General features: G+C 47.4%; 1 pseudogene; it reads right to left on the bottom strand.

The window, feature by feature from the left end:
* Nucleotides 1-21,170: 21,170 nt before the first annotated feature.
* On the bottom strand, nucleotides 21,171-23,608 carry LOC146186535 (uncharacterized; annotated as a pseudogene).
* Nucleotides 23,609-23,775: the final 167 nt, after the last annotated feature.

The following is a 23,775-nucleotide window of genomic DNA, read 5'->3' as shown; positions in this document are numbered from 1 at the left end:
TGAGTGGCGAAGTCCCAGCGGTTGTAACGGCTTACCCGTTGGTAGTGGCGGAGCCAGTCGTCAACGTCCTCCCCCGCTGCGCCAGCGAAAGGACGAGGCTCTCGGTAAGGTTGATAAAGGCCGGAACTCGGCTGATTTGAAGTGGCAAGAAGCACTGGGCTAGGCTACGTTGGCGGCGGGATTGTAACGATCAGTGGCGGGAGTCCAGCAAGGCGGCGGCTACGACGAGGCTCCAGGGGTGCGTCGATGGCGAAATGACGTGGGATCGAAACCGCACTCTCCACCAATAATGTAACACTCTTGTCTCTATGTAACACAACCTTTCTGAGCCCAAGATATGGTGCACACGAAACAGGCGGCACTTCCACTCCCTTCTTCTTCGTCCAACTACCCCCGAGGCTATTTAAAACACACTGGGACAACTGGCCATATTAAGGCCACTGTAACAATACCACGCTGCCAGTCGCTCGTAACACGCACACAACGAGGCGTGGAAATCGGGCGTCACTGCGCGAATCGCCTTCGCCTTCGTGTTATACAATTAGGTGGTCCCGCTTGTCTCGTAGTTTTACGACATGCACGTGTGATCTGTCCTTGCGTCGAATCTTTAAAGGAAGTAGGTTCCATTTTTTTCTGGATGTTTTCTTAATATTTCGCCATTAAAAGGAGGCTTCTACTACGCACCTTCGGCCACTCATGTGAACCGAAAAATGGAGAAGCATAGAAGAGCACTGCACTTTACTTAAAATCTACATACAACAAAAGTGTCGAATTTCATAAAAAAAAAATTACAAGGGTTCAACGCTGCTGAACCAAATATTGAGCGAAAGCATTAGCTGCGGGTGACCGAGCGTTCTTCTTCTTCTCTTTTTCTTCTTCCTCAGCACACATATAAAGCCCCACTTTAACCAACCCAAATGAACGTGCTTTAGTGGCCTATAGGGGTAACGTGAATGCCAGGGTTCTAGCAGGCTGATTCTGACATAACCGTCTTATGTGAAACGTGAGACCCAAGTTGGCAGCTCCTGCCAGCCCGTGTGTCACGTGGGGTGTGACGTCACAGCGTCACGTGGGTAAGACGTAACTGCGGCCGGGTAACGCGAAGGCATGAAAGTGCGATTAGTATTGCTTTTGCAATAAAATTATTAACACGCTCGCATTAGAATACGAAAATGAGTGCCATCTCTAGACGTAGCCTTAGCAGGTAACATGGCTGATCTCTGATCATTCGGCGGCTTGTGATTGTGGCTCCTTGCGCAAACCTCTTTTTTTTTTTCGAAGAAGTTGGCAGACATATAAGCACAAACAAGCACTTACACAACCGGCCCGATCCACGGCCGGGTGCGTAAAACGCTCGGAGGCCAGCAGTGTACGCTTGTGGCAGGGGAGAACCGCAGGCGTGCATCTGAAACGGTGGATCACATATGGGCCGCCGGTGATGGCGACCCATGTTGGCCTTCGCGCCAAGGGTAGGGTGGGCGTACCTCTGAGCCAGTAGCGGTGTACGCATGTATATATACATGTATATATGTATATAGTATTGTACATGTCTCGTTATTGTGCTCTAGTGTTTGTAACATGCTTATGTATTTCATCCTAATTTGTAATGTATGTACACTATGTGTATGTACGGATAATGGCGCCGGTGACGCTATATATACTGTGTATATATACGGCGCCAGTGGTGGCAGTTGTGATACATGACGAAACTCCGCTCGTTCCTTTGGCCGTTCTGTACATAGTTCATCTGTACATAGTCCATCGTAGCATGTTCATTCACATATGTGAATAGTTCATTGTATTTGCGTATTTAAGTGTTATGTAGTGTTTATAGTGTTTGTTATGTTTGTGCCTCCCCAGGGCTGTTATATATACATGCGGAATAAAAGTGAAAACTGAAAAAAAGTTATATAAATGTGTTTGTAAAATGCCAAAAAAAATAATAACACTTAAAACGTAAAAAAAAAAAAAAAAACAATACACCGCTATTGGTTCAGGGGTGCCGGGGAAGGGGGTGGGAATAATCGCATTCGCAAGGTGTTTTCTTTTTTCGACAGTTTTCAAGAGGAAGCCTAGTCATTAACGCCCTGTGTTTGAGATTGCATTATTACCAACAATTTTATTGGTGTTCAAGCGTTAAGGGGTATCGTGAATAAATAGCTTAAATCCGGCGTCGCTAACTTGACGCCGTCATTGGTCAGGGACTACTGTCTGGAGATAGCAATGACTAAATTTAAAATATTGATTACCACAAAATAATAGACAATTAAATATCCTTCAAGTATCCTGCACTATGAAGCGAAGCGCAAGACTTGACTGTCAGGTGCAAAACTTAGTGAAAAACAACCTTTGCTATATTCGGTCACAACTCAAGTGTATTGTGAGCGCCACAGGTAATTCTTTCCGTCAAAAAATGAAGTCTCTTCTCAAAGCTTTTCTTTTTTATGTAAGCAGAAAAGTAATTCTAAGGGGAGAAATTACATGCTGAAGCTTTTGAAGCGAAAAGCTTCACTAGGCTAGTCAACTCCGAGTCTCGCGTGTGCTCCGTCGTCAGAAAAAATCAGCTGCGCATGCGCAAACCACATGACGTCACAGAAGAAGAATGATGCGCTGCGCTAGGTTTTTAAGCCGTCGGCGTGGCACATGACACCGTATTCCGGGAAAGAGAAGAAGAAGAATGACAGGAGACGAGGGGTCGGGTGCTGCTGCTCAGGTCGAAGCCACTGCTGCACAGCGGAATGAAAACAAGAGGAGGCGGCGGCCCAAGGAAAGTGAAGAACAGCGTGCGGAGCGGTTGGAAAAGAGACGTATGAGTGACGCAGGAAGACGGGCGCGTTTTACTGTTGAGAACGTTGGATGTAACGATGAGTTTAACCGTTTACGTAAAGTAGACTTTGACATTCGAGTGAGTGAGCTTGGCTATGCTGCTCGTGAGTTTAAGCCTCGCTTCCCAGACAATCGATTTGAAAGTGTGTGTAGTGGGCCAACTACACCAAGGAACCACAAGCTAAGCCATGGCATTGCCGAACCTTTTCGCTTCTGATATCCAGGCTTAACCAAGCTAAGCCACCACCAATTTTTTTGGTGTAATTTTCGGTTTTGGTTGAGCGGCCCTAAAAGGCAGCAAGAACCAATGGGATCCTGTACCTGGGAACACCACCTGCAGCTCAAGACCCCAACCCCTGAACCCCTTCCCATTTTGCGGAATAAATGTTTACACTACTAGTACTACTGATATTGACAGACATAGAGAAACTGATCTTGTTTGCTGCTGCGACACATCAGTGCAGCAGATTTCTGGTTGTTACCAACTGCGGTTTTTTTTATTTGCACCCGACTTTACTGGCACTAATAAGATGGACATAACAATGGCATAAGCTGTATAGCCAAGGTTAGAAATCACTTAGTTTCGGAGCATTCAGGCATTTTACTAGCATCTCTCCTGCGAAAATATAGGCTATTTTCTAACGTCACAGAAAATTTGGATTTTCAAGCTATCGACATCCTTCGGCTGCCGCTTCGCCATCCTGTAAATTCGTCGAGAATCCTGTCGAGAATTTGAGAAAGGAGGTGCCGGCTTTCACAAAAAGAAAGGTTGCGAAGCAGATTCGAATAAATCACCTGACAATGATTAGCTTTGCATGCAAATCAATCAGAAAATTTACTGGCGGCAAATGAAAGCCAGAACGGAAATCTGCGTCAACTGCCCGCCCTAGCACACCTCGACTAAAGTTCACCACTTGGTACTTACCATACGTGTGTTGTGCTCGATTGCAACTGCACATAAATAAATTCAAGGAATCTGCACATTGCCTTGCACAGAGTATGATATGCTCGAAGAGGACTACTCCAGCGCTCTCGACAGGTATGCTTACTGTTATATACACACGGATAACGCTTCTGGACTGAAGTGACGGCGACTTGTAAATTGTACTGGGGTTTACCTGGCTGAATTGAAATACATGCAGATGAAGGAATAAAGCGAGACAATCGCGAATCATTAGTGCTTACAAAGCCACGAAACGATGTCACAAAAGTTTTTACCTTTGCCAATGAGGCGTCAACCCGGCTAAACCCGACACATGCTTGTATTTTTATTGTTTGCCCGTCGCGTTGGAGTACTCAGCCTTGTCTATCTTGGCTCAGCCGAAAACGCCCTTGACGCAGGCGACAATCGTGAGTGGTTTTGCACGACGAAACTTTCAATGACTTCACAGGACGACAATATCCAGTTTGTGATCAGTTCTGTTTTACACGGATGAATACAAAGCGTTTAGCCAATACTCTCAACTCACCTTCAAATAAAAAACGCCATTCAATCGTGCAACCAATAAAGCTTCTCATTGCGCCAAGGCTGGTCATAAACGGTAGTCCTCTTACAGTCGTTATCCAACTTCGCTCGATCGCCGCGCTCTCATACAGTTCATCAGTGACGTGAGCATTACCCTGTCCTGTGATGTGTCTCTGGTAAACACAGAAAACAAGCAGGGGAGATTGGTAATACAAATCCTTTATAATGCACTCTTGCGGGCCTCTAGACTTGTCAATTGAGCTACGCCTTCCGATGAGTTGATTTTGAGTGCGCAGCTTTTCGTAAAAGGTGTTCGAAAACTGTTGGAAACTATATGTAATTTCAAGTGCTTCACATAGCCTTCTACATTATATGAAAGCCAAAAATCCGTACCAACTGGACAAAGGAAAACGACCCGTGAACGTGATCCCGTTCCATATGATAGGCTTTCGGACAACCTGATGAAAAAAAGCGCGCGACCACGAGACCTGCTTTTTTCCGCGCCGTGCCTAGCATATTCGGAATTCTAGCAAGAAAAAGCCAGAAGAATGCACAAAAACAGGCACACAAAGCCACATCTCGTAAAACTGGAGTGGTATGCGAGATCGCTATTGCCTACGGGCTCGTTCCTATATCGGACTGACTTTCCAATGTAATAATGAAAGGATAAGAGAACATAGGCGGTGTGTGGATAACAATGCAGACGGTCATCTCGCCGATCACTTCAAAAATGCAAGAAATTTGGCCGTAATATGTTCAAGTTCAAATAACTTTATTGCCGTCGATGTAGAGGCCCCTCCGTTCCCCTAGGAAGACCTTAGGGGGCTTCCAAAGAAGAGCGAGGCCCGCAGGGGTACAACTGTGTAATATGACTATGGTATAGAATGCGATTTCAAATGTCACCGCCATTGTAACGAACACGCTCCAAGAAACGCCACGCGAAAAGAGCGACGATATGTCGTGAAATCTCACACTTGCAGTAGCACTCCAAAGAACGGGTGCCAAGGAAAGAAAATTTCCACTGTGCGGCACGGGACCTGGCTTTGATAGCAATAGCTATACAAGGGGCACGCGATGTACCGTGTGTAACAGCAACGCTCAGGCCGGCCTTCGCATTTCTCCACTGCAGATTGTGCAGTGCTCTGGGAATTTTAGAGCGCAGCTCTTTGGTGCCCGTTCCTGGGTTTCGCGTTGTCGTCGGCCTCGTAACCAGCTCCGCCCCCCTTTCATCACCCCAGTTCGAGCCGGAGCTTCGGCAACCGGAGCCTCGCAGGAAGAGGGGGGTACACTCAGCTGCGAACGATGGGGGCAGGACGCGCGTAGCAACCGGAGAACACGAAGGGGGGGGGGGGGGGGTCGCTGGAGGCAGCGACTGACTGATGCTGCTAGCGAGTCAAGACAACATGACTGCGTAGAACCTACACCGTCGCCGCCATACAGAAAGAGGAGGAGGGGGTTCCCCCCTCTTCCTGCGTGGCGGCAAGGGCGCTCTCCGGCTGCCGAAACGCCGGCTCGCTATCAGCAGACCACGGTGCGTGTTTCTTGTGCCAACAAGGCAGCGCGCTCGGTCCTCCTCGTAGGTTTTTCTTGTCGCGGCGAAGAGCGCTTGCAGTTGCTCGTATAGCACAAGCACAGTACAAGAGAACTTTATATCAGATCAACTATCAAGAGGGAGCCCTTGCCCTGGCGTGTTTGTCAGACGGCCACGCGATTTCTTGGGAACTGAGAGATCTGAAGGCTTGTCTGATAGATTTTTCTGCTCTTCAAAGTCCTGGCTGCGTAGCAAACTTCCCATGACTGCTTACTGTCCACTAAAGTGATGGATTTGGCACACGCCCATATCATATTGTTAATAATAATCTTTATTCCGAATATTCAAAATAACATACAGAGACGGACGTGCCGAAGCCCCAATTGGGCTGGTGCGGTGACAACCGGCAGCCGCGGCAATCTTCGCGCTACATGAGAGCTCCATCAAAGGCGAAAAAATAGAAGAAAAAAGAAAAAAAAGCGAAAAATTATATTACAGCACACTATAAATAATGCATTGATAGGATTGCAGTACTTAATAGAGGTTCTCTAAGCTTGAACACCCCTTCATCGATCACTGCCTTGTCGTGGCGGAGGGGCTTGCGAAACTCGATGTGAGCTCTGCTGTGTAGGGCCACCCAAGATAGACAGGTCACGGCAGAGAGTTCTGACAAAATGTGATTCACTGGAGAAGGTAATGGCAACCTACTCCAGTATTTCCTGCCAAGAAAACCCTATGGCCAGTCACAATACCATTAATGATATGGCGCCGGAAGATGAGCTCCCCAGGTTGGAAGGCGTCCCACATGTTACTGGGGATGAACAAAGGGCGATTTCTAGTAGTAGGGTCCCTAGAAATATTGCTAGTCTCTCGTCCGCCGGCCGCGACGGAGGCGGCCGCTGAATGATCGCTGCGGTGGCGCTGCGGTGGCGCTGCGGTGAAGCCACTGCCACTGCCGACGGAGCAGACGACGCGCGCGCCCGTGCGCTTCGAAATGCATTCGCTGCATGCTCATTCTCAGGTGCCTTGTACATGCGATGCCGCTCTTAAGTCTTTGATTTCAGTTTAGTCGTAATATTGAATTCGCAGCCGAGTTGTTGGCATAACCACAGATACAATTTTTTTTTTTTTTTCGTGAGCGAAGTTTTGCGCGCATGCCCCTGAGCCGATGTAGAAACGAAGCTGCTTTTTATACCCTATTATCCTGCTGAAGCTACCGCCGTGCCGTATTGTAATGAAGACTTCTGAGGATTTTGTGCAAACAATTGCGCTTGCATGGAGGGCTATACTAGACGCACATTCTAGGCTCCAAGGACCATGTGTGCGAGCAACAGAGCGCTGTCGCCGGCGTTTCCATTCACGCTATAGTTTTATCTTAACTTCTTCGGACGTTTAGCTAAGTTATAACACGTATGTAGAACTAGAAACTTTCGGATGCATGCACAATTAAAGCACGCAAGATGGGAACCCAAGCCCGTCAAATCGCACCGCGCTTCAGGCAAACTGCTGATAGGCATTCTTTGGTGCTTAGGAAGCTTCCACTCATCAGAGTATGCCATCACTTTTGTTGACTTGCGGTTTGCAACCTCTAAAACATATTTTAACAGCCAGCTGTTGAGAGGAAGGGCACTAACACTTCTTTCAAACTCTGTCCTTGCTCATTTTCATTTTTCATTTCACCTAGAGCTTTTACCAGCTTTGCCACCTTGTCCTTCGTACGACAAACTGCTCGATACTTAAAAGTCGGTTTCTTAATTTTTTCTTCTTCTTGACAGGGTGTTCTGAGTTAAATTTCGCAAGCATTTGCAGGCTATATGCATGCTGCATCAGAAATAATGGTACAGTTCGTCGCATATTAAGTAACGCCCATTGTAGGAGGGAAATTTGGTCTTATAGGCTTCAATCCGCTGCCAGGACACAAGCTGAGTTTCGCAATGTCCTGAAGAAGATTAATTACCTCTTCTGTCGACTTTACAGTTATCTCCTTGACTTTGTTTCCTCGCACACAGATTCATGGCAGCTTCACCATGTATCACTGCGATGGAACAGAACTCGCCGATTTGCGCAGATTGCCTCCGGAGATTCGTCCTCGCTTGAGTGGCACCATGCGAATGTTAATTGCTCAACATCAGAAAGATCGACATTTGTCCCCAGGGGCGGTGGCATGCAGCTTTCTGCATTCCTGGAGCAGGCTCGCGTCACACGATCCACCACCACTGTATTCTTCAACTGGCTCCACTGATGCTTTAGGATCAGCGCGCTTTTTTTCTTTTTCTGCAGGTCTCCCTGCTGACTGTTTTTGCTCGTACAAGTTGCGCTCCTTTCTCTTGAGAGGCAGGGGTTTCAACAAGTATTTTGGAGTGTCAGGAAACAGCGTTGAGATGGTATCCTTCGTGAGTTGCGTAACATCTCGGGGAATCTCAATTACCTTTACCTGTCTTAATAAAGCAGGGTTTGAAGTGTCGCTCACAAACGTCGACACTAGTTTGTTCGTGTTACAGTAATGTGAGGGCAGCCCCGATCCGGATCCTCCGATATTTATATATACCGATATTTGTATCAACGTCCAGGATTTCCTGTCTGCAACTCACAAAATAATGAGGAAGATATCGCCACTTGTGGGTTTGCCCGCCACTGAAGCCGACAATATCGGCACCTGACGGCAGTGGGCCTTTCGCCGAGCAACCCTTCTTCGTACATTGCTTGCACGCAAGGGCCTTATCATCGTTCTCTCTTGAACTTTATAAGAACACAGCCAACCTATTTTCTTTAATTTATTACGCCTTTTAATTTTCGTTTTACATATTCCTTTATGCCCTAGCCTTTGCCGCCGCGCTTGATATGTTGCGCTCCCACTCTTGCCTCTTCCTGCGTCTTTCGGAGTCCTGGAGAGAGAGCATTTCACCTTGCACGAGCGCTACCCGCTCTTGCACCCGGGCAAGAAACACATGCTATCACGCTTACCCCGTTTTCTGGACATGACGCGATCACATATCCATAAAAAAGGCACACTTGCACACATGCTAGCTAATTTGCGCGCATTCCGGCTCGCGAGCGAAAAGAAGTGCACGTGGTGCACGAGCCTTGCCACGGCACCAACGGATCAGCGCGGCGCAGACTCGCAGTACGGCACAACCGCCACAGCACCACGTACACAACGCGACCACGCTCCGATAGGGTGCCTCGATGCCCGCGCCTGCGCGCGCATTGAGGCACCCTAGCTCCGAATGCGTGCAGCGCCCCCTGCGCTTTCATCCGGGAAGCGGCCAACCGGTTCCGTAGGGAACCCCGCTCGGACGGCAGACAAGCAAATACTTCTAGGGACTCTACTAGAAGCTCCAGGACGAATGAAGCGGCTGGGCTAAAGCCAAAAGGACGCTCAGTTGTGGATGTGTCGGGAAGCGACCGGAAAGTCCGATGTTGCAAGGAGATATATCACATAGCAACATGGAATGTAAGATCTATGACGCAAGGTAAACTGGATGTCGTCAAGCGAGAAATGGACAGATTGAACATTGATATCTTGGGTATCAGCGAGCTCAAGTGGACCGGAATGGGAGAATTTAACTCCGGCGACCATTATGTCTTTTATTGTGGGCACGAATCCAAGAGAAGGAATGGGGTCGCTGTCATAGCAAACAGAAGAATGGGCAAAGCAGTGCTAGGGTACAACCCCAAAAACGACCGAATGATTTCACTTCGGATCCAAGGTCACCCTTTCAACATAACAGTTATCCAAGTCTATGCACCGACCACTACTGCTGAAGAAGCTGACGTTGAGAGATTTTATGCGGACCTACAATGCCTTTTAGACCGCACCCCACCATCAGACGTCGTTTTTCTCATAGGAGACTGGAATGCTAATGTCGGGAGTGCAGAAATATCCGGAATTATTGGCAAGTTCGGTCTTGGCAAGCCAAATGAAGCTAGGCAGAGGCTAATAGTTTTGTCAAGAAAACAACATGACCATAGCGAATACTCATTTTCAACAGCAAGAGGCGCCTGTACACATGGAGTTCACCGGACGGTCTGTACAGGAATCAGATCGATTATATTTTTTGCCGGCAGAGATGGAGAAGCGCTATACAAGCAGTAAAAACAAGGCCTGGGGCCGATTGTGGCACCGATCATCAGCTTCTTGTTGCCAAAATTAAGCTTAGATTGAGGAAAACGCAGAAAACTAGAAGGCCTTTCAGGTATGATCTGGCACAAATTCCATTAGAATGTGCTGTGGAAGTGAGGAATCGATTTCAAGAATTAGATCTACAAGACAGAGAGCCCGAAGAGATGTAGACTGATGTTCGTGATATAATACAAGAAGTTGCTACTAAGGTAGTTCCAAAGCAAAAGAAATGCAAGAAAGCAAACTGGTTATCTGAAGAGGCTGTGCAAATAGCTGAGGAAAGGAGAATGGCAAAAGTTATGGGGGAAAGAGAAAGATACAAGGTTCTCAATGCAAATTTTCAGAAAATAGCAAGGAGAGATAAGAATGCCTTCCTGAACATACAGTGCCAAGCAATTGAGGACAACAGCCAATTAAGGAACACAAGAGCTCTGTATAAGACAATCAAAGATATCAAAGGAAGCTTCTGTGCTAAGCTGGGCGTGATAAAGGACAAACGAGGCAAGGACCTCACTGAAGCCTCAGAGATAAAGAAGAGGTGGCAGGAATACACAGAAGAACTGTACAAGAAGGACCCGAATGTGCAAACCCAACAAAAGACGGTTGTGATTACTGATCTTGAGCCGGGCATCCTGAAGAGTGAAGTTGAATGGGCCTTAGCCAGCCTTGCTAAGAACAAAGCTAGCGGAATTGATGGCATTCCAGCTGAGTTGCTTCAAAACCTCAACCATGACGCTGTTAACATTCTGCATACATTATGTCAGAAGATTTGGACAACCCTGCAGTGGCCACAGGATTGGAGGAGGTCAGTTTACATCCCCATTCCAAAGAAAGGCAGTGCCAAAGATTGTTCCAACTACCGCACGATCGCACTTATTTCACATGCTAGCAAGGTGATGTTGAAAATCCTCCAAGGTAGGCTGCAGCAGTATGTGGATCGGGAGCTTCCGGACGTGCAGTTTACATCCCCATTCCAAAGAAAGGCAGTGCCAAAGATTGTTCCAACTACCGCACGATCGCACTTATTTCACATGCTAGCAAGGTGATGTTGAAAATCCTCCAAGGTAGGCTGCAGCAGTATGTGGATCGGGAGCTTCAGGACGTGCAAGCTGGGTTTCGCAAGGGCAGAGGAACTAGAGACCAAATTGCTAACCTTCGCTGGATCATGGAAAAAGCAAGAGAGTTCCAGAAACCCATCTACTTCTGCTTTATTGATTATGCGAAAGCGTTTGACTGCGTAGATCACAGCAGATTGTGGTAAGCTCTCCAAGCGATGGGCGTTCCAATTCACCTCATCTGTCTCCTCAGGAACCTGTATGAAGGGCAAGAGGCCACAGTCAGAACTGGGCATGGTCTTACTGATTGGTTTCCGATCGAGAAAGGAGTGAGGCAAGGCTGCATACTGTCGCCCTGCCTATTTAACCTATATGCAGAGTGCATCATGAGGAAGGCCGGTCTGGACGAGTCTTCAGCTGGAGTGACGATTGCTGGAAAACGTATCAACAACCTTAGATATGTGGATGATACCACTTTAATGGCAGAAAGTGAAGTGGAACTCAAGAGACTTCTGATGCGCGTACAAGAAGAGAGTAAGAAGTTTGGGCTTAAACTGAACATTAAAAAGACAAAGATCATGGCGTCTTGCCCTATGAAGTCCTGGAGCATCAATGGACAAGAAGTGGAAGCTGTGACAGATTTTCTGTTCTTGGGCTCCAAAATTACCTCGGAAGGAGACTGCAGCCATGAAATTAGGAGACGCCTGCTTCTGGGAAAGAGAGCAATGGTTAGCCTTGACCGCCTAGTAAAGAGCAGAGACATTAGTCTGCCAACCAAGACCTGTATAACTCGTGCTATGGTCTTTCCAGTTGTGATGTATGGATGCAAGAGTTAGACTGTGAAAAAGGCTGACCGCCGAAGAATTGACGCGTTTGAATTGTGGTGCTGGCGAAGACTATTGAGAGTTCCTTGGACTGCCAGAAGATCAAATCAGTCGATATTGTCGACCATAAACCCTGACTGCTCATTGGAGGGTCAAATTCTAAAGTTAAAGCTCAGCTACCCTGGTCATCTGATGAGAAGAGAGGAGTCGATGGAGAAAGATTTGATGTTGGGAAAGGTTGAGGTTCGCCGGAGAAGGGGTAGGCAGCGAACGCGATGGTTAGATGGCATCCTCAAGGCACTGCAGATGAAGTTATGTGATGTTAGGAAGATAGTGAGAGACCGGAAAGTGTGGCGTGACATGGTCCATAGGGTCACGAAGAGTCGGACACGACTGAGCGACTGAACTGAAGCTTGAACAGCAACTCCCATTTTTTTGTGTGTGGTCGAAGAAAATACATCAACCTGTAATGCGTTGAAGATAGATGGGACATAATAGTGTCTTGTTGCTTTACCGTAGCAAGTGCGCGCTCTCGGCTTAAGAAAACGAGGAATATGTCTTAACAGCACCGGTTTCGTATTTATGTGCCCATATGCACTGCTCCAAAAATATTTAACATTAGAATTTGTTTAAAAAAATTGTCACAAGTCAAACTGGCTGCTCTGAAAACACTGCTGGGCAATTTTTCCTGTGGTATGTAGAGATGTTTCCAGCTACGTTTTTCAAAATCCCATTAACTCACCATTTACAAGTGGAGGAGAAGGTAAAAAGCAACACATACTGTATCATAAGTTACTGTACCTCATAGCCCGGGCAACTAATTTTCTCATAGAAAACGGCATCATATCTTTCAAATTGAACAACAAGCACTCAACACTTCCGATGTTCTTAAGAATGTGCGTGAACTGAGTATTCCATGTCAAATCACTGTCTATGTGTACACCAAGATGCTTAACCAACGGGACGCTGGCTATACGTTGACAAGAACACAGAGCAATATGAGGAGTGTAAATATATGTAACCTACACTTGGTACATCTTTGTGCAGGTTACGAAAACAGAAAAGTTTAAATTTCGTGCTATTCATTTGTATTAAAGTTGAGGCAAACCAATCTAACCTTAATAGCATCCTCCTGAAGGATAGCCATAGCGCATGAAAACTCAAGGTGGCTTGATACTAGTAAAATGTCATCGGCGTAAAGAAAAATGGTGGATGATTTCACGAGTTCAGATATATATCATTCAAAAGTAAGTTAAAGAGCAAATGAGTTAAAATAGATCCTTGCAGGACACCACAGAACAGCTTACAGTGTCACTGCAGGCAAGCCTATCATGATTACTTGAGAATGATTGTGAGGATTGTTCTTATTTAATGACAGACATCTAAAGTCATATGAATACAATTTAGAGCATAACGTTTCATGATTTACTGTTTTGAAAGATTTTTTTACACCCAAAAAAGTGCAAATGCCACCCCATTGTTCTCCAGGTCCCATTGTAGTGAATCGGAGATTTTCCAATAGCACATGTCTCCCTGACCCAATGACATATTCGTACTAATACCATTCTGTAGATCATGTTTAGCAATAAATACATCACATACACTCTGCTCACCTATGGGGCAGAAACGTGGAAGCTAACCAAGAGGGTTCTACTTAAGTTGAGGACAACGCAGAGGGCTATGGAATGGGGTAACATTAAGAGATAGGAAACGTGCAGAGTGGGTCGGAGAAATAACTCAAGTTCAACAATCTGCCTTTTTACAGTGAGCTACAACTAAGGTACCCAGTCATCGATTTCACAGATCTGTGACTGAAACATCTGGCCTGGTATCCCTAGCCTCGAACCGAAAGCAATACTAAACACGAGGTGCTAGCACAAATACTTCACATTTAGCTAGCTTGTAAGCTGTATCGACTGTGGGTTTTTTCTCCCACTGACTACAGTCCCCAATAAAAGAGACAAAGATTGCGTCAAAAAGAGAAGATGCGGAACGTCTCCATTCTTAAGCAACATTCGAGAGGACAAATACACCAAAAGGTGAAAAGAAAAGAAAGCATTCAACAAACGCACCTTATGGCCGTGCCGCCTGTTGGATGTTGATGTTGTTGTTCTCCTCTAATTTGATGGCACATACCGACACAGGGGGATCGGCCAAGAAATGGGGTGCAGAAATATTAGATTTTGAGATGTATAACTACATCGCAAAAATAAATAGAAATAAATGCTAGGGAATAGAGAAGGAAATGTAAATATGAGAATGAAAATATGAAATGTAAATATGAAAAAAAAATATGAGATATGAAAAATATGTGATCGATGGTGGTATATATGTACATACCTCTTCCTCTTTTACTGCGCTGTTTTCCCCATCTCTTTCCTCTGTGCACTTATTCTAAATTCCGAATTTCATTTCGCACTCAGAACAACTTTTCTTTAATTATACTTGAGCTCATCACCTCCGCAATACATTAGTGATGTGGGAGCGGTCTCCTCTTAGACATTATAATCTGCTTAATTAGTGCTGTTACACACCTGTGGTTGTTCCGTTAACTCTCGCAACATCGAAAATACATAGGACAATTAAAAAAAGTAGTAAGAAGGGTGAAGTGGTCACGTCTCAAGCATTTTGAAATGCTTGGTTTGATTTTGCCAAAAGAAGCAGCCCCGATGAAAGCACCCCCCCCCCCCCCCCCGAGTTTCCTTGAGATATTAAACAATGTCAGTTGCAGGCTGTTTACTTATCTTAAAGTATAATAATATTGTGAGCACTGTGTGGCGCTTCATCTTCCACACTGCTGAACGTGCTGCTTCATCTTCATCCTGCTCCCTCTTGTAGATACCCATCGTCATCGCGGAGTGTGTTTGGCTGCAGTGTGCGACCAAGGCTTCAGGTCTGTAATAAAGCCTGATTCCCCAAGTCCGACCTTCGCGTTACCTTACACGTGGTGGAGGTGCGCCTTGATTTCCCCGCTGCTTCGTCACCTGCATCCACCTGGAGCTTCGTTCTGGCCGCCGTTTGACCCCGACCACCATCGTCATGACACAAGAAGGCCACTCCGCTATTCCGGCTGCTACCAACTCGACTCCAGCTCCCCTTGCCACTTCGACGACACTGCTGCCACCATTCTTCACACCGATGCCAGCAGCCTCGGTATCGGCGCCATACTTCTGCAACGTGATACCGCTTCTCGGGAAAAGGTAATTGCGTTTGCCAGTCGAACTCTAACACTTGCGGAACGCAACTACACCATCACTGAGCAAGAGTGCCTAGCCGTCGTTTGGGCAGTTCAGAAATTCCGCCCCTACCTCTACGGCCGCCATTTCACGATCGTTACCGATCACCACGCTCTGTGCTGGTTATCAACCCTCAAAAATTTGACTGGACGCCTGGGCCGTTGGATTCTGCGTTTGCAGGAGTACCACTTTGATGTCATATTCAAATCGGGACGCAAACATCGAGATGCCGATGCTCTTTCCCGCTGCCCGCTATCAGAATCGCCACCTAGTGCTTCCTCGAGCCTTCCTGCGTGCACCCTCGACGTCCCAATGTCGTCCAGAGCCCCAACCTTAACCTGTGCTACTCTTGCCGCTGCTCCAGATCGCTACGCCATTATTTCAAACCAGCGAGCAGATCCCTACTGTATTTCCCTAATCAACCTTCTCACCGGTGCTTCTCACCCTCCTACCGCTAGGATGCGCAGGCAACTCCAAAAGTTCAAACTTGACAACGGCGTGCTCTCCCGTTATATTTATTGCTCCGAAGGCACCCGTTGGGTCCCCGTTATTCCGAGAGCGCTTCGCACCCGTATCCTGGCGGCTTTCCACGATGATGCTACAGCCGGTCACTTAGGCTTTCATAAAACTTACCACCGCGTGAAAGCCCGTTTCTTCTGGCCAGGCCTCGCCTCAAGTGTGGCAAAATACGTCGCCTCTTGTCTGCCATGTCAGCGCCGCAAACGGCCCACTTCTCCTCCTGCTGGCCTACTACAGCCGCTACCTTGCCCTGCTACTCCTTTTGCCGTTGTTGGCATAGACTTATACGGGCCACTTCCATTGTCCGCACGAGGTAATCGCTGGATCGTCACCGCCGTCGACCACCTAACACGCTACGCTGAGACCGCTTCCCTGCCTAATGGCTCAGCACATGAGGTCGCGACCTTCTTTTTGGAATCGCTCGTACTGCGCCATGGGGCCCCTCAAGTGCTTCTCAGCGATCGTGGTCGGACATTTCTGTCGAAGATTGTAGCCGAAGTTATTGAAGCCTCAACCACACATCACAAATTGACCTCCAGCTATCACCCGCAGACCAATGGGTTGACTGAGCGGTTCCACCGCACGCTTTCTGACATGTTGTCTATGTATGTCGACCAGGACCACCGAAACTGGGACGTAATACTTCCTTTTGTTACGTTCGCCTACAATACGGCTGTACAGCGGACCACAGGTTACACCCCGTTTTTCCTCGTTTACGGCCGTTCTCCCGCTACCTTTCTTGACGCCTCTTTTCTTTCTACACATGCCAGTTCCTCATCCTCTCTTCCTGACCAGTTCCTTGTGGCCAAATCACGCCGGCTTGCTCGCGTCAACACGGAAGCTAGCCAGGAAGACCGCAAGTACCGCTATGATGCAACCCATCGCCAAGTTTCGTTCCGTCCCGGCGACGAGGTGTTACTTTGGACCCCATTACGCACTCCTGGCCTTTGTGACAAGTTACAGCACCGTTACATTGGTCCTTACACAGTTCTTGCAAAAACCTCCCCGGTCAACTATCGCGTCTCCCCTGTTTACCCTCCTCCGGACTGTCGTTACCGTGGCACTGAAGTTGTCCACGTTTCACGTATGAAACCTTTTGTTCGGCGCATTCCTGCGGACTAATTGCGGCCAGGCTGGCCGCTTGAACTGCGCGGGCGAAATAGTGTGAGCACTGTGTGGCGCTTCATCTTCCACACTGCTGAACGTGCTGCTTCATCTTCATCCTGCTCCCTCTTGTAGATACCCATCGTCATCGCGGAGTGTGTTTGGCTGCAGTGTGCGACCAAGGCTTCAGGTCTGTAATAAAGCCTGATTCCCCAAGTCCGACCTTCGCGTTACCTTACAATATGGTCGGTGGCAACATTGTGACATCCCTCTAGAACGATTGCAACGCGACCGCTGGGTTGCACTTTGGATTCTGCTGAAGCGAGAAGAAACGAGTCAACACACAAAGTTCTACGAAACCTTATTTATTTCTGCCCAGCCCGATGAGGAAAGGCTCAAGGTGCGCTCACCACTAGCTTGCTGGTTATGCTTCGCTGGCTTTGCTTCGCTGTCGTCAGGCGGTTGGCGTTCAGCTCGTCCACGCTGGTTACGGGCTTGGCGCTCGACGCGTTCGCTTCTTTTTCCCCGGGGCGTCTCGGCGGGAGTCGATGTAACGGGTCGGAGCTTCGGGTTTCTCGGACGCATTGACTGGTGGTCAGTTCACAATGGCTGCGCGGAGGTTCAGCATCAGACTCGATCAGCGCTATCTTACGTCCTTCTTGATCGCCCGTCACTGCTCGACTAAACTTGTTTTCTCCCACACTGCGGAGGCGGCCACGTCGTCCCTCTCACCAGCATCCGTCGCTACCCTGAGCTGCGGAGCGGTGGTGTCGGTTTGTGGGACTCGCCCCTGGTCAACCCGTAGTGCGCCGCACTCGTTTTCAGCGGCTTGTGCACCATTTTGTTTCATTTTTTTAAAAGAACAGAAATGGCACAACTGCCCCGCAATCCTGCCGGCCGGCCGGCCGCCCACCGGCGCCTTGTCGCCTCTCCACTGGTGCCATCGAAGACGCAACTAGGGCCATGACTCATGAAACCCCGCTGGCCAGGTCAACATGTCTCCAGAATTTCTTGAGAACCGAGCGGGCATAATGATGTACTGAAGTGCGTTCAGGCCACAAAGATAGGTTTCAGGCCACCACAGCATATCCCGCGAATATACAAAAAACGTTCACCGCCTTAGACAACGGCAGCCGTAATTTTTATTCATGTTTATAGAACAAGCCAGATGCTTAAAGGGGCGATGAAAGGGCCGTTCGATGTACTACCGTTTTATACTTCTATGAATAATATACAGGTCTGTGATGCTACTCGCAAAGTTTTAGTGTCTAGTGCGCGGTACATATTACAAGAAAACACAATAGAAATCGGAATCGGGAAACTCCTCCCCACGAGTGACCGCCATGTTGAAATGCTCACGTGACGCCACAGAGGATATGCGGCGGTGCACCGTCTGCATTGCAGGCTGCAAAAATTACGAGGGACTTTAGCGACTAAAGTAGTGAAAGGCGAAAGCATTGTTTACACAACGTCCAGAAACGTCTAAGATTAGATCATTAAGTCATTAATTAGTCATGAACTATGCTCATTAAATAGTCAGTAACTACTCATTAATTAAACTGACAAGTCATTATTTAGTAATTCATCCTCGATTGGCATATGGCCATGTGAGGCACGCATTTGCGCATACTGTGGTGGTGCTGTGATTGGTCGTGACCTCCATGACGTCTTCCTGCCTTGACCAATCAGAGCAGCAGCAAAAGCGGGACACATTTTGTCCACGACAATGTTTAGGCATTAAAGGCTTTTGCCTTAATATCAAGGGCACGTCTCTTTTTTTTTGGGTGGGGTGGGGGGATGGAGAACAATTGACACAGTGGTCGACCCTCATGCAGAAGTGCTTGATAAAGAATTACCGCACGAAAGCGATATAGAGTAAGGCATAATTTCTTCAGCATAAGGCAGGGTCATAGTCAGTAGGCTGCACGATTATAGGTCCCTTTAGTTTATCGAGGCACTGATCTTTCGCATTACACCGGCGACGACACCGCCACGACCAACGGTTGCCTATCACTATAGAGTGAGGTTTGCGGCCCAGCGATGTCGACGGAACTGATCAGCGGACGGTCGTCCGATAATAATTTCTCCCCTTTTTACAACATGACGTGGAAGCAGGCAGCAGTCTCTTTCTCTCTGTTTCACTTTCCACCTGTGCTCGAGTGCTCGAGTCACTAGAGACCTCCCTCCGATGGAGCCAGAAGCACTGGTTTTCGTCGGATCGGAGGTCGAGCGAGAACTTGACACTGGATGAGTGAACGGCCTGAACAGCTGCACCATAACCATGTTAGAAAAAGGAGAACAGGAACCTAGACTTTATATGTTCTCCCTTGTCATCAGCAATGACCATTAGCCGGCACCGAACTACCGGCCCGTTCAGCGACGAGTAGGCCTAGAGCGAGTATGCAGGGCTCGGGTCTAGAGTTTCAGCGATTACGGAGCGCGCATTCACAAGCTTTAGCAGTTGCACGTGGCCATATGGAGTGCAATTCTGGCAGTAGCGACCCCAAATCGACGACTGCTCACATCACAAAGCGAGTAACATTGAGCGTGAAGCGTCGATATGTGAACCCTGTCTAGCAAGCGCAGCCGGCAGCTGTCGGCGCCGCTTGTATGTTCAGCGCAGGCAAGAGACGCAGCATCCACGGCACGTCTTGCAGCGCAGTTGTAGTTTGTGAACAAATAAAGGTGCAACCGATGCGAAAGATGTGGATAGTTTTGGTATTGGTAGCTCAGCTTGCATTTTATTTAGTACGAACGAGCAGCATACATCCAGTCATTACAAAAGCTACGTAAGCAAACACGCTGGGGCAGGGGGCCGTGCAGTCGTAATCTGCAAATCGGAGCATTCATGTGGGAGTTTAGGGTTCACACACTAAATACTAAATAGTGTATACTTACGTTGAAGCACTCACGAGTCATTTGCTGGAGAAGCATTATAAGTAGAAAAACGCAAGGCGAGGCTCGGAAGTCGGTCGTAATAGCGCGCGCGGCTGCGGGGGAGGCGAGACGGAGACGGCAATGACTGGGAGGCCCTTGTTCAGAGCAGTCATGTAATGATCACAGCAATCGAATCGTGTTGGGTTTTGCGATGACGGGACTGAAGCGTGCGCTGGCCGTGGCCAGACTGAACGTATAGTTCCGCAAAAGTGCTTTATAAGTCGAAAAAAATTAAGTGCGACTAACACGCGCATATAATATCAAGTCAAGAGCCACCGCTTCGTTCAAAGTTTTGTCTGCTTCTCTAATGTCGCAAGGTATGCTCTCGCGTCAGGGTATGCTTATTTGAGATTTACTCTGTTTTTGGACCGTAAGAGTGACTGCAATAGCTCAGCAGTCAGGAACATAACGTTAACCCCTCCCCCCATGTACAACGTTGGACAAGTGCCTGACGTAGGATAGTTAATTATATGGGGTTTTATGGCGCATAAGCAACAGCGGCTATCATGCGCCAGACACAAGGTTAGATGATCTATCAGATGTCTAGGGTTATGATACTTAAATTTGATATAAAACATTAGCTTTCTTCAGAAATGCGCAAACAATAGAAAAATCGACGAGTGCTTGTTCGCCTAAAAGCAATGCAGGGTGAAATGAAATGTGTTCGTTGTAAAATACAGTAAAATATTCCTGTGTCCTTCGAGTTGTGAGCATGAAATTAAAATGATTAACTGTGAGCTCATCGCCACATACTTCACACACAGGTTTGTCTTTTTTCGTCAGCAGAAAATTATGGGTGATGTGCATGTGACCTATGCGTAAATTACATAAAATTACCTCAATGAATCGTTTCTGATGTTGGCATGATTTCCATTCTTCCAATATGAGCTTTACGTTTTGAAGGTTGTTATTTAGTTCATTTTCCCATGTGGCCTGCCACTTAGTTCTCAGTTTGCAGCATACTATTTAACACAATCTCTGTGAGGCACGTTATTTGTGTTTTATTTGCACATATTTTGCCCGTGCAGCGTATACATCTGCTCGTTCATTACCCCTTATCCCAACAAGACTGGGTATCCAGCAGAATTGTATAGTATGTTTTCGTGTTGTGATATTTACTATGTTGCGTATAATGTTTCCTATGAATGGTTCAACAGCATTTTTGGAGTTTATTGCAAAGATGACACTTAATGAACGTGTAAATGATGCTGTTTTTGATGTTTGCATCCAATATTTTCTGTACGGCAACATAAATAGCATAGCACTCAGCTTTAAAAATTGAAGAAATTCTTACCCGCACTGGGTGGAGAAATGATTTTCATGCAGTTTTTTTGGGTGTGATTCGCGTACGGGCATGTAGTAAGCAGCGACGCTGCATTTGGTGCGTCAAAGAGGGGACTCGTGTTGTGGTAAATTTCGATAAAGTCCAATGTCGTCCACGTGCACACTTCGTCGGTGAGCGCTTGAATGGCGTGTTACAGGTGTTTCCTGTCTAGTCTGATGAAGCGCATTTCGGGATCGGAAATCCATTTAGGTGCGGATAATGTTGCTTAGCTGTGATACGGGGTTCTGCCTGAGCCAGTCGCAAATTGATTCTTCCGCGTTTCTTTTTGTCTTTTGCCGCTCTCACTCGTGCGTGCGCATATTCGCTCAGTGTTTTGATTGACCTGTGCACTTCTGTGGCCATTGTTGCACACACTTGAACCCGAAAGCTGTGAGAACAATACTTCCAGAATTCCTGCGGGGACGCGTATCCCTCACTTTGTTGTTGTCCCATAATTTGACTTCGGCAGTCATTACCCCTGTCAGCTGCTCCCACTTGAAAGTATTGCAGCTCTCTTGGTTGCGCATTGATGTATGATGAGATGGAAGAAGTCCTTGGGTGTTGTGTTTGAAGCCCAAGTGACACGCGGTTAGGTCTTCTAACGAGGCCAAGGAACATAATGCATCGACAGGATCCATTTGACCAACTGCAATCGTGGAGCACGTGGACGTGAGGAATGGTTGTGTCGGTGACGTGCATGGAGACAGCTGCGACTGCCTACTGGGTGGGGCCGAGTTCAAATCTTGAAATAAGTTGGCGACAAATGTCCTCAGCTTCACCGCCGTCTCTGGCGGGAAACACATCATGCACAATTTTTCTTCGCTTCGGAATTCAGTTTAACTCGACTGCCCATTCTGGGAAATTGGACTGTACACCTTCTGCAGTTCCATCTCGTGTTGCTCCTGATTGGGATATGCTTGTGTCTGAAATGCCACCCACGACTCGGTCAGTTTTTGCAAGTGCCTCCAAGGTTTCAACTAAGTTCATAGAAAATTGTCCTGGATGCTTGAGCCAGCTTGGTGAGAGATGCTTGAGCCAGCTTGGGGAGAGAAGAACACATAAGACGTTGTCCATTGTGTTTTATTTTTGCGCTTAATTTTTTACTTAATGGATTACCAATTAGCCCAGCAATTTGCTCTCAACTGCATGGTTCACCCCTTGCTACCATTTAAAAACGCCCATATGTAGCAGTCTTTGCTCATCATTCGTGACAGTGGCTAGGTGACGCCATCAGTCACACCTGCCAGCTTCGCTTGCCGATGACACCGTTGCCTCATCGGCGTTCGCATATTCGTGATATCCTGCTACGCTGAGCTGCATCGGCTTAGTAAGCATCACGCACTCTGTGAGTGCTGAGGTCACCGAAGGGCAGGCCGGTGTTTGTCGTGATAGTTTCGTTGTCAAGCTCGGGAATGGGATCAATGGCTGGTGCAAACAAAGCAATGGCTCCGGCCAGCGATAGCTTAACTTGAGCTTCTGCTAGAGCGAACCACTCGCAGTAAACCGGCAATCATGAAGTCCGCGCTCACGTCATGGTTTAAGTCATTTTGCAAATCTAAGTAGGTTAGGTAAAATGCTATGAATCACAGTGGCAGGGGACAAAAAAAAAAAAAAGAGGACTCAACTACGAATAGAAATATCTCGGCAATAAATGTATCCTTTGCTGCCGGACAAGCAACAACCAAGTTACGAAATGTCGTACTACTATTAGATTTTGCTGACACGACAATTGCGACAGAGCCGTCTTTAGTGTACAGTCGACGACCGATTTTTCGGACACCCAAATTTTTGGACATGCTTGATGATTCGGACTTTTTCCCGGCCCCAGGACATACCATATAAAGTCAATGTATTATGCTGCTCAAAATTCGGACACTCTAAGAACGGCTATTCGATTTTTCGGACATTCCAAGCGTCACCCGGGCCAACTCCCCACATTTTGAGTGGTGTCGCCGCCATCTTGTTTGTTTACTTTTTCCTTTGATAGCCTCGAAACCAGTGCCGGCATTGCGTGCCATTCCTCAGCTAAACTGACGCTGGACCGAGGCTATATTATTTTTCTAGCAGCTTCCGTTTTCAGTACAGTCACTTCCGTCGCTCCTCGCCGCCGGAGTGTTTTTTTTTCTTCTTTTTAGTGTGATCGCTTCGACTGCCTGTTCCTCTGTGTTTGCCATGCTTTTCACGTACGTTACCAAGCATACCCAGTAGGCCTAGCCGTCGTGCTGATGCGAGAACTACGTTTTGTCGCTACTGTGGCTCGCATTTAATCGAATTGGCTTCAGTTCTTCAAGCTGTTCCCAAAGTTTATAGGTTTGTTTGTTTGTTTTTTTCTTGCGTGCAACACGACAGCGAGAAGGCATTCAACGGAGTCGGTGTTGTGATCCAGTGGTTGGTGGTTGTAGTGTGCCTCGACAGTGGGAAAACCTACTTTGTCGATTTGCTTGGAGCACTTAGTACGCTCGCCAATGTGTGGAAGTCTGTAGCACCCACAACGCTGTGCAATTGCTTCCGCCACGTGGGATTTGTGCTGAATGACGAGTCGGCTGCCTTGGACAAGGAGAGTGTCATCGAGCAGCTGTCAGGCAGTGAGCAGCTCATTCACGACCTTCGCACTGCTGGTGTCGAACTTCCATCGGCCTTCTCGTTTTCAGAGTTCACAGACATAGACCACGAGTTGGAACTGTGCAAAATTATGCCAAGTACTTCTGGAGTCTGAGAGCGGCGTTGACGATAACTCACCTGCGGCAGCGCAGCCGACGCAAGCTGAGCTGATGCAAGCGAAATTCAGCACCTGTTAGCACGGCAGCGGAACGTGGTGCAGAAAAGCATTC

Source organism: Amblyomma maculatum, chromosome 6 (genome assembly GCF_055883805.1).
Source record: "Amblyomma maculatum isolate TAMU_Amacu chromosome 6, ASM5588380v1, whole genome shotgun sequence".
NCBI classification, from domain to species: Eukaryota; Metazoa; Arthropoda; class Arachnida; order Ixodida; family Ixodidae; genus Amblyomma; species Amblyomma maculatum.
This window is presented reverse-complemented; position numbering and strand designations above follow the sequence as displayed.